Raw genomic sequence first — 9,965 nt, forward strand, 5'->3', positions numbered from 1 at the left:
CAGATAATACGATGTAATTGATTTTGCGTGTGTTAGTGGGAAGAAGAGGGTCTCTTGAGGGTAGACTTAAGAGCAATGGAATGAAGCAAAAAATAAAATTTAGACCCAAGTTGTAAGGAGGAAACCGTTAACATTATGAACCACTTAACCCTACTGTTGCATCTCTAGGAAAAGGAGCAACGTGCACCCTTTGTCTTCAGAAAATGGAATGAGCATTCTCTCCATACTGAGTATTAGGAGCAGACAGACTTTGTTCTAGTATGGCTCTGCTCTTTACTGAGGAATTAAATGAGCAGATGATCTGCAGGACTCAGTACAGTACCTGACATTATAGGAAACACTTAAAAATGGTAGATTGTGATTCCTATTCATTAAGCTGACACTTGACCATCAAAAACTGGAGAACTCCTGGGGATGTGGTAGATGGAACTTGCCCTTACTGTCTTTAGATCCTCCTCCAGGCTATTGCATGATCCTGTCTACTACATGACCCTGTTACACATTTTCATATCAGCCATTATCACCTCAAATTATGGTGTGAGTTTATTTGTTCATATGGCTAATGACTGTAACTCTTTAAAGGTTGTATTGTTTGCTGTTGTATTACCAATGCCAACAAAATCACCTGACATGGAGTAGCTATTCAAAAATGTTTGTGGACTTACTGATTAGCTTTCAGATCCAGAATTACTCCAGATACTATATCTTGGTGCAGAAAACTGGAAGATGCCTTTGGCGACATCTACCCCAGCATGAGCATCCAAAGCAGGTGGCACTAACAAAAGTCACCTGCTTGTCCCAGAAGAGAGAAGAGAGTTGGGAGACTAACCACCATCCCTGCTATGCCACTCACAGGCTTTGGAGGCTTCTGCAGGCCATTATTTCTCTCCATACTCCACACACAGGTTGGAGGCTTCTCAGTTCCCTTGCAGCTCTAATACTGTAAGATCTTGACAAAGTAAGAAGTGACAGCAGGAATGTGAAGGTGCTTCCTCTTTTTTTGCTGTCCATGTATGGGCACATACGTATGTGTATATATGTGTGTTGTTAGGTAGTGTACAGGTGTGAATATGTGCACAGGTGTGTATGTGTGTACTTGATGCAGGAGAACTGGGCTCATATACAGATTATATGGAGAGCAACCATTCCCCCTAATGTGCAGAAACCAGGAAAAATGTACAGTAGTCAAGTAAGTTGGAAAGTCAAACAGTAAGCTAATAAAGTTAAACTCACATCCTCCCTATGGAACTTCCCAGAGCTTTTTATATGTGCATATGTGATGTGGAGCTTCAATGTAACAATTTTTCTGAGTTTCTGGATGTAACAATGTTCTGGTTTCTGGTGGTCCCGAGGCAATTTTAAGAAACACCAGGATGAAGGTGCTCAGTAAGTTTTGTTGAGTTTGACAGGCGTTTTCTGGACTGGGAACCTCAAGTATAACATCATGAAGATGGGAGTTTCGTCCGTCCTCTAACAGAGCTGACCATGAACCATGCTCATTCCCTTGGATGTTAGCCCTGAGGTCACCAAAGAAACTTCAGGTGCCCTTGGGAACATGAGTGTGGCAGGCAGCAGCATGCAGGTGGGAGGTGCTAGTGAGAAAGGTGTATGTGCAACACCACGGGGAGTAAGGCCCCTTCAGGAAGGTGATGACTTGGTGCACCTCCAATGACTGAGGGTGGAACCCAGGCTTCATGCATACTAAGCAAGTACTCTACCACTGAGATACATCCCTGTCCTGAAACTGCTCTTTAATATCATTAGGTCAACATTTATTTAAAGGAAAGCTTGGAGGCAAGTGTGGGGGAAGGCTTTGAAGCAGTGTCCCCACCTGCTTTCCAACCTCAGAAACAAAAGCCCTTATCCCCTTTTTAGAAGATATTTAGTGACCATCTGTTGTTGTTCCAGCTTACCCTTTTCAGGGCCTCACCCCACCCTCTTCCAAGTATTTCTTCCACCCCACACAATCATTTCCCTGAAGAGAGATCTCAGAAGTTCAGTTTTTGGTTTTCATAACTTTATTGCAGTCTCAGTGAAGTTTCTGCACCACTGTTCCAGCGGCCTGACAGACTGGTCATGTGTGGGTGTCCTGTGTGGGGGACACGTGTGTCAGGCTGGTGATTTAGTGGATTTAGTGAGCAGCATGCAGTTGGAGATGCTCGTAAGAAGGTATAGAAAGTGTGTGTGACATCCAGATCACAGCATACCCCATGGGGTCATGGGCTGTCTCATACAGAGTTCACACTCCTAAGAAGAGACACAGGGTGGTGTTTTGTTAGGGGATTGTTAGACGCACTGGAATGTAGCCAGAGGCTTTAGCAATGGTAAGGAATAAATATCCCCACTTGCTGGGACAGCTGTCTTTCCTCCGCCTCCTCCCTCTCACCCTTCACTCAGCCTCCTCCTACCCCTCTCTTCCAGGGACATAGGAGCATCATCCAAAGTCATTCACAGACAGTAAGAGTGCCTTACAAAGGAATTGCCTGAGTGGTTCCCAATTGTCACCTATCAGGTGACTATTTTTAAGAAATGTGCAACACCAAGTATAGCCTTGAGTTGGATCAACCCACCATCCCATTTCATGTTACTCTTCCCCTGACATGACCGAACACCAAGACAACCAGTTAAATTAATTGGAAAAAAATATCACTGCAACCAGCTGTTCAGGAGAGCTTAAATAGAACTACTGGGTGGGTTGAATTATGCACTCAAAAAGAGCTTGCATAGGCACAGCTGGAGTGAAATCCTTTCATGACCTTGAACTTAGATCTTTATATCAACCGAGAACTCAAACTTTTTAAAACTAAAGACTTAAGATGGTGACGTTTCCAACAATAAGCTTTCAGTTGGCTTTCTCATCCAAGTGAAGAGGCCACCTTCATCAGGCCCAGGGACCGCTCTCTCTTGAAATGGAGGTGTGTTTTCTTTGAGTGAAATAACGGGAGCATAGATTCTGAATTGGAAAGCCTGGATCTGGCATTTATGAAGTCACTTTAAATAAGCTACTTGTGTGCCCCATGTCTCCAGTTTCTCATCTCAAAAATGGGAACAATAATAGAACTGACAAAACTGGGTTGATGGGGATCAAATAAGATAATGAAAAATGCTCAACACTGTGCCTGGCACATAGTAAGTCCTCAAGAACTATAACAATTATTATCAACATTAGCATTATTATTATTACTTGATTAATGAAGTATCAAAATAGGTTTTTTGAAGAGAAATTTGGTGATATCCAGTCCCATTTCTAGAAACCTCCAACTAAAAGAAATACGACATATATACAAGCTTTTCACATAAAAATGTTCATATAGCATTGTTTTTAACAATAAAAATGTGGTAATTACCCAAATATCCATTGACAGGGGACTAGCTAAGTATTTCAGAGTCCATCCCTGAAGAGGAACACTCTACAGAAGGTCAAGGGTGGGCTTCCCACTGCCTGCTCAGCCCAGCCTATGAGCCTTCTAGAAATCACTGTAGCCTCCTCATTTAGATTGGCAATCACAGCTTTCCTTCCTGCAATCACAGAACATTCTCTAGGATGCTAATGAGATGATTTTGTTTTACTGGGAAGAGTGGATTTGTGTCACTCAAGCCAAACTGAAGAGGCACAAGCCCTGAAGAAGAAGAGTATGAATGGCTTGACTGAAAGATACCCTGCTTCCTGGTATAACCCCAAATTGTTACTGTGACCTTTAAGTCATGGGGCCCGTAAGGTGGACGAAAATGGTCAAGATCTTAACTTTTGGCCACTGGTAACCCTCCTTAGAGCTTTTTACTGTGGGAGAAAGGAGGAAAGGTCATCTGCTAGGCCATGTCCAAGCAGAGAAGTGGAACGACTTTCCCATCCTTCATGACTCCCCAAGTGTAATGCTTTGGTCTGTTTCCTGGGGTTTGTTTACCTGTTTATTGCAGACAGAAACAGTGCATTAGGAGTAGAGACAGGGCCCTTAGCCACTGTCTAACCTCGTTTCTGCTGCCTTTGATTTCCACCAACCAGAAGCACTAATCACGATTCCTGTCTCCAAAACAAGAGCTTTGCTATGTTCACCCGAGGTTCTTCTTTGTTTGGGGTTCTTCTTGCTATCCCTAACCTGCTCTGTGCTTCTTTTTCCCTGGACCCTGTTTTGCATTACTTGTGTTGGCCCCATTGTACTATAGTTTCAAGAAAAACCACAAGAAGGAAAAGAATTGTAATAATGATAGTCTTTACACTTACAAACTCTTCCTCCTATGATAGTGGTCCTGTCACATCTATCCTTGAGCACTCCATTTACACTTGACCCTTCACTGAAAGTCCCTCCTTGTATTTGAGAGGAAGAATGAAAAAAGTGAGGAGAAAGCTTCTGCACCCCCTAGAGGCTAGAGTGTGCAATAAACAGTGAGTGTGAAAGCATAGTGCTACAACAAGCTGTTAAGCAAGGTAGAGTGAGCTGTGGTACAGGCAGGTGCAAGGCCTAACTACCCTGAGGGGAGACTGAGATGCAGTTCGCCCTCAAGAACCATTCTTTCTTGTAAGTCAAGACTGACCTTTGTTCTTATTTCAGAACACTTTTTGATGACTATTGGCACCAAGAAATGAAGGATGGCAAGACTGAACCTTGGCATCTCAGCTCTTGCCCCTACAGCCAATTTCCCCATTAATAAGAACTGGAGAGTGTGTTCCCCATGCAATACCAGAGTATGCCAGCAGGGGTCCGACATTAGTTGCTTTTAACCCCAAATGACCAGCTCTTGGCGAAAACGTGAATGTTGAATGAACTTGATGTGAGACATTAATAGCTGTGGCTTGAGAGAGCAGAACTCATAGGTATAAATAATGCATCCATTTTTGTAGTAAGACTATAAACAGCCCAGCCCACAGGGCATTGATTTTCCTTATCCACAATGAAGTACTTGGTTTAATCCAGTTTTCATGTTTACCCAGAAAGTATATTAATAAAGAGTTACCTTAGTCCAAGAGCTTGGACTATCCAGATTTGTGTCTGGAACAAGTCACCAAGTTCTGTTTGGTCTCTATAAAGAAGATACCATGACAATAGGACCAAAGGTGGATAATACAAAACAAAGAGTTTTAAAAAATAAATTAAATGTCTCTAACTTATAGGCCCCATTATAAAGAAAAGCATGAGTTTAGTATGTCTGTCTTAAGGTTGGTATTTCAGTACTCAAGTCTTTACATCACCCCTGAATATATTTTTATTGTGGATGATTATTTGTTACAACAGTTCTTAAATACCTAAGAAAAGCATTGCGCTTTCCAGTTTTTAAAGTTCTTTTACACACATGACCTCATCTGGTCTTTTCTTGCAAGAAAGAAATTGTTAAGTCTTGTTTTATGTCCAGTGAATTGAGGCTCAGACAAGTGAAGAGAGTTCCCTGAAATCACACAGCTGGTAAATGGAGAGCTGGCAATTTTCCATGCCAACGTAGCAATTAAAGTCCATATGTAGGCTAGGATTGTGGCTCAGTAATAAAGCACTTGCCTCACACATATGAGGCACTGGGTTCCATCCTCAGCACCACATAAAAATAAATAAGTAAAGGTATTGTGTCCATGCACAACTAAAAATATTTTAAAAAAATAAAGTCCATATGTATTAAAGGACTTTTACATGTGCAAATGTTTATATCATGCAACCCTGTTCAGAACTGTACTTTTTTTCAGCAATTAACCTGATTTTACTTATTACCATCTATTTATATCTTGTTGCTAAGCTGGATAGTAATAATACTGTCATTTCTTTGAATTATGGATGCATGTTTTTCACTAAGTACACATTCCTTCTCTTCACACAGTCCTGTTCTCTGTACGGTAGCAGGAACTGGCGAGAATCCAATCTACCCCAATACAGAAATTTTCTCTAACTCCAAGAAACTACTGCTATCAGAGAAAACCCAACTGTTTTCATTATCTCCGCAACCTGAAAAGCTTAAAGAACTATTATTACTTTTCTAGATGAGGAAATCAGTGCAGAGAGGCTAACTTGCCCAAGTTTACAAAACTGTAAAGGTCAAACTGAGATTTGTACCCAGGTAGCCCAATCCCTACCAGGTTCACAATCGCTGCAGATGCTAAGTGCAAAGACTCGCACAGAAAATGTCCTAGGAAGATCTGTAGAACTTCTCTACAAGAATCCCAGATGGTTATGAAGACTAAATGAAAAGGAATATGTTATTGTACCTTGGAGAATAAGGGATTTGTGGACAGGTTTTTAAAGAAGTCAAATGCAATATGGATTCAAATATGTCCATACATATTTGAATAACTTTATAGACAAGTTATGATTTTGATACCAACCACACCAAGCTGGTCCAGTCATCTTAGAATATCACCTCATTCCCCCTCCCTCCCTTTTATTTAAGTTTAATGGTTTCAAGTACAACTAAGGAAAGGCACCTTGAGCCTGGCTACTGGCACACCAGAGATGGCTATGGCTGTTTGCCCAAATCCTCTTGTTATTCCCCTGGACTGAGAACTATGTTCTAGCATTTTGTAAACTGCCCCTAAAACTGGCACTTCAGACTGCCTAACAGATGTCTGCTCCCTTTTCTTGCAACCCTGGGTGCAGGTAACCCCTTCCTAAGGGTCTCCATAACCTGGCCCTGCTTTCCAGTTCCCAGGGCTGACCTGACTGGTCTGAGGGAAGTCCTGCCCCTTTGGTCATGAGTGGTTCAGAAGTAAGCCTAAGACCTGCAAGGGCTTCTGTGAAGTTTTCTCATTCCTAAAAAATCCATGAGAGAGTCCAGCCTCCCTTCTTTCCCCAAACAGCACCCCCACCTGACCTCAGGGTCAGAGAAGGAAGCTTACCTACAGCTGAAAAGCAGAAAGCCAAACAACTTGTGCCCAAAGCCATCTGACATAAGGCTGCAGTCCTCACAGAAACTCTCCTGGGGAAGCCTTGCTAAGGACCTTTTGCAGGTGAGGAAACTGAGGCTGAGGAAGGTACAGAATAGATAACCAAATAAATAAACTGGAATTCAACCCAACCCAGATCTGTTTCCAAAATCCAGGCTATTCTTGGTCTCACCATTATGACCACTTTACATTGGTCAAGTGCAAAAACTAATATACTACTGGCTAAACACGAAGACACTTGTGGTTCACCCATAGGGACATACCTTCTGCTTCTCTGCTCCCTTGTCTTCTTCAGCCAAGTCTTTCTACTCAAAATGCCTTCTCTAGTTTGAATCTTAAATGTCCCCAAGGCCTACTTGTTAAAGGCTTCATTCCCGGAGTAGCACTATTGGGAGGTGGTGAAGCCTCTAAGAGGCGAAGCCTATGATAAGGAGGGCCTTAGGTCATTAGGCTGTGCCCTTAAACAGGACAGGGAGACCCCATCCCCTCCTCTTGCTCTCTTTTTTGCCTCCTGGCCATGAAGTGAGCAGTTTTGCTCTGCCACATGCTCCTGCCATGACGTGTGGCCTTGCCGCAGACTCAGAAGCAGTGGGGCCAATCATGGACTAAAAACCTCCAAAACTCGGAGCCAGAATCAACCTTGTTACTGTACAGTTTGAGTTTCTCAGGTATTTGGCAGTGGAAGGCTGGCCAACACGATGTCCTCGGCTCTTCTCTCCAACCCTGACATTCTTTCCATCCTCTGGAGCCCACCTCTAGGTTGAACTCCATGAAAGTTCTGCCATGAAATGCTCTAGACCTGCAGCCCAAACCCAGTTCTTACCTGAACTTCTGGCCTCATCATTTGTGCCCCAGCTTTGGCAACTCCCATGTTTCTGTTGCTCTTGGGGGTTTTAATTTACCAACATTTAACGCTTGTCAATGATGAGTAGGTCTCCCTGGGACCTGTTTCATTGGGGATATTTCTTTCCTCCACACTGCTGCATTCTGTGTTCCTCTGTTCCCCACTGTCAGCTAAACGAGGCACCTCTCCATTCCCAAGCATATTGGTTTGACTCACTCTAAATCTTTGCTCGGCCATCTTTCTGCCTGGAATGTTCTACCTGTCTTCATGTATAGCAGTAGTATATTAGTTTTTCCATGTGTTTTATCTCCTTCGATGCCTGTGGACTCCAGTAGGCACTCTAGTTGGTCTCATCTTGCTATCCTCCCAGCACCTAGCACAGTGCCTGGCTCAAGGGAGATAGATGTTCAGTAAATATGTGTGGAATGACTAAATGAATGGATGGATGGATGGATTCTACTCTGATATGAGAGGATTGAAACTATGCAAACTCTCAGGACCAAAGAAAAAAGTCTTCTTTGGAATAGATCTCCCAAAAAAGTAGTATTTTATGATCAGTGGGGCCTTACACTCTTTTAAGTATTTAAATGACTGTGGGTCTCCCTCATGTATTTTAAATAAGATTTAATTTTGGTGTTTTCATAGGTAGTGCTGCAAGTCTAATTTTTTTAAAACCATCAGGAACACCATTGAATTAAACCCAGAATGTGCCAGCTTCGTCCCCCCACCCCACTCCACACACAAAGGTCTGATGGGGTTCAAGCAGCCTCTCTTCTCTTTGTCTTTCTTCTGGGATTGATTTTTCTATAGACAATCTGAGTTGGGAGTGGATGGTTCTGGTGGATAATTGAAATCCACAAATCCATCACACTTGACAGCTTTGACCTTCTCTCCTGATCAGGTGTTAATAAGATGGAAAGAAGAGACATTGAGGTTTGGCCTCATCTCCCTGCCTTACCCCCAATCAACAAATAATGAAAAGTCAAGTATGTTCAAAAGGCCAACAAGGAGTGAATGAAGCGTTCACCCTAACCACCCTCCTGTGCAGCTCCTTGAGCTATAACAACAACAATAACAATAATAAGGATTTAAAATATTTCACATTTTTTAAAAGTCCTTTTGGAGAGAGAGTGTTGCCCAGTGATTAAAAGTATAGGCACTTGGAAGCATGCAGTCATGAGGTCAAGTGCAGACACTACCCCTTTCAACTGGGGACAGTGAGCAGGTTCCTGAGCCTCTCAAAACACTGGTTTCCCCATCTGTAAAACCTACCTCACAATGGTTTGGACTAAAGTCATAAATGAAAAGATGCTCTATAAAAAGAATCTCTTGGGATCTGCATAGGCTCTGGCTCTCTCCCCATTGGAATCTTTTCTTGCAAAGAGAGTAGGCCTGGGACAACCCTCTCTACTCTGACCTGCCTCACCCCAAGACAGAGAGAGAAATAACACAGAGAACTGTGGAGGAGAATTTAGCATGTGAGTCCTGCAAACAGATTTCAGGATTTAGGAATTCCAGCTCCATCTAGGATCCCAGCCAACAATGCTTGCCCTGACTATCCCAGTTTTAGCATGGAAAGTCCTTAATCCTGGATAGAGCGGGACATTTGGTCATCCTCACAACATTCCTTAATGAGCTGTGATCCTAACTAACCTTAAGTCTCAGAATCTTGGGGGAATTTGAATAATTTAAAAATCATCTTTGGTAATCAGAATGAAAGAGCACCCTCTCACAGAGATTCAGCCAACATTCATGGTCTGCACTAATCTCCTACACATAACAAAAGGCCCACAGATCATCTCAAGCTGATCTGCCTTTAAGTTGTTACCAGGAGCCTGGGCTTGGGGTCTTCTTTTCCACTGGGGTGGAGGGAGACTTGTTGACCACAGTAGGCCACACACTTGGCTGACACTCTCACCTGTGTTTGATCTCCATTAAATCTTGACTGTTTCTAGGCTAGGATGAACTCAAGGACAAAGGCAGCCAGTCGAGTTTAAGGAAACAGAAATGTTCTTCCTAGGGGACCAGGTGTAGGCTGGAGGTGAGCAGAAGGTGAACAGAAATGGGGCCGCTGCATCTCTTTAATGAGAGCAAGGCCATCGTCTTCCCCAGGCGCAAGAGCAGTGGCACCAATGAACCTGAACATCAATCCCTGCTGCTGTGCAGGATGTTGGGCCAGGTCAGTCCACAGCCTCAGCTTTACAACTCCATGCCCTAAGGGAGCCTTCCAGTCCCCCTTCCAGAGCCACATGAATGTGA

This window comes from Spermophilus citellus, assembly GCF_964194105.1.
Source record: "Spermophilus citellus genome assembly, chromosome: 2".
In the NCBI taxonomy this organism is placed as follows: domain Eukaryota; kingdom Metazoa; phylum Chordata; class Mammalia; order Rodentia; family Sciuridae; genus Spermophilus; species Spermophilus citellus.